Here is a 2,035-nt window from a genome sequence, read left to right as displayed (position 1 = left end):
TTCTTTTTTCCTTTTCAAGGAGTGTAATTGCAGTTTTATTGAGGTAAGAATTTTTGCCTTTTTTTATTCAGAATACAGGGCCAAAGGTCAGTGCTGCTGTCCCCATAAAGTTTATCAGGTTACAGAATTTTTTTAATTATTTTGGTGTTTAGGAATTTTTTTATTTCGAACTTGACATTAAATGAGAAAAGAATTTTGTGGAAATATTAAGTGTGAATGCATTCTTTGCACAGAGACTCTAAATCGGAGCCAATTTTGTTCAGAGTTTGCAATATTAAAATTCATTTAATTATAAATTATATTTTCTGTGGGAAGGTTACACTTGGCTCACATTTTCATTTAATTATTAATCTCTGCGGGGAGGTTACACTTGGCGACATCCGGCCAGGATCGTATTTCTTTGTGAATCTTGTGAGAAGTAGTCATATATCTGCTCTTATTTACTTAATGTAGTTTGCATCTGGCGCAACGCATTTACTAATTTGTCACTCTTGCTTTCACAGATCATCGGCAATTTGTTGCTCTCTGTTGTAATAGTGCTTGTTGCATTTTGCATTGTGCTTGTTTCATTTGTGAATAATTTTGATTAGTGAAAAATTCCGCGAAAAACTGTTAACAGTACATCGCGATGTGCAATGAATGAAATAGCCGACTCAAATAATTTGACCGATAGTACTTGCGATACTCAGTGTAATGTTGACGATCCTCCATTTACAGACAATCAGTGCGTAGTTATCACTGGTAATGATTTTGATCCTAATGATGAACAAATAAATTCAATTGGGTCCTCTGTTAATTTGACGACAATTGATGACGCGGGACGTTCTGTTACAATGAACGCTGCCCAGCTTGATACACCCGGTTTGCAAAATTTACGTAATGAACAGATAAATTTTTCTACCGAAAATGTACAGTGTACTCAAAGTACGGCAGATTTATTTAATTCCGATTTAGTGACTAACAGTCCACATCCGATTCGATTAGCAGTCATTTTCAAGAATCACAAAATGGCCGAATGGTTACACAAAACGTGACAATTGCAGGTACGCCATCAAACAGCACAGAGAATAGAGTAGGTAATATTTGGTTGGATCAAATTATGGCACTATTGGTACAATATAGCGCAAATTTCAAACAACTTAATGAAAATAATGAAAATCTCAAACAAGAACTTAATGAAAAACTAGATAACAGTTACAAACAACAGAATTAAAGACAAGACAACAATCACAAACAACTTAGTGAACATATCAAACAACTTAATAAAAAACAAGACAACCTTAATGAAAATTTCAAACAACTTAATGAAAATCAAGACAACCTTAATGAAAATTTCAAACAACGTAATGAAAAACATGACAACCCTAATGAAAAATTAGACAACAATTCTAGACAGCTTAGTGAACAGATTACAGCCGTTGCCGCGCAGTGTCATGATACTAAAGAATAATTACGTGAGGAAATTGTGGCTTGTGCTAGGAAAAGTAGTGAAGAAATTAGGTCTGTTGCTCAAGAATTAAGGGATATGCAAACAGCTGCAACAGAAACACTTAGAGACGAAATTAGTGAAGTCAGTAAACAATGCTCTGAAAAAGCAACACAATTACGCGACGAGTTTAAATTAATGACAGCAGAACTTTCGCGCACACTGGATGCAAAAGTAGACGCGAAATTCGACCAACAGAACAGTCAAATTGACGAACGTTTTAATCATCACCTACAAAACAGTGATACGCGTTTCCGTAAATTTATACAGGAACAGAATAAAGTAAAGCGACAAGTTATGGAAACAATTACCGCACAGAGACAGGAAGATAAACGTAAATTGTTTGCGAAAGCAAAAACATACGTAGACAACAATATTGCTACTGTATCAGACGAAATTAATAGAATCAAACAGTTGAACACAGAATTGCGTGATGAAATTTCCGATCTAAAATCAAAAACAGATACACACACAGTAGATTTTCAGACAGTGACAGACAGACTCGAACAATTAGAACTAACACAGGATTCCGATGTCATCAAAGCTGAC

This window comes from Schistocerca cancellata, chromosome 6 (genome assembly GCF_023864275.1).
Source record: "Schistocerca cancellata isolate TAMUIC-IGC-003103 chromosome 6, iqSchCanc2.1, whole genome shotgun sequence".
NCBI lineage: Eukaryota > Metazoa > Arthropoda > Insecta > Orthoptera > Acrididae > Schistocerca > Schistocerca cancellata.
This window is presented reverse-complemented; position numbering follows the sequence as displayed.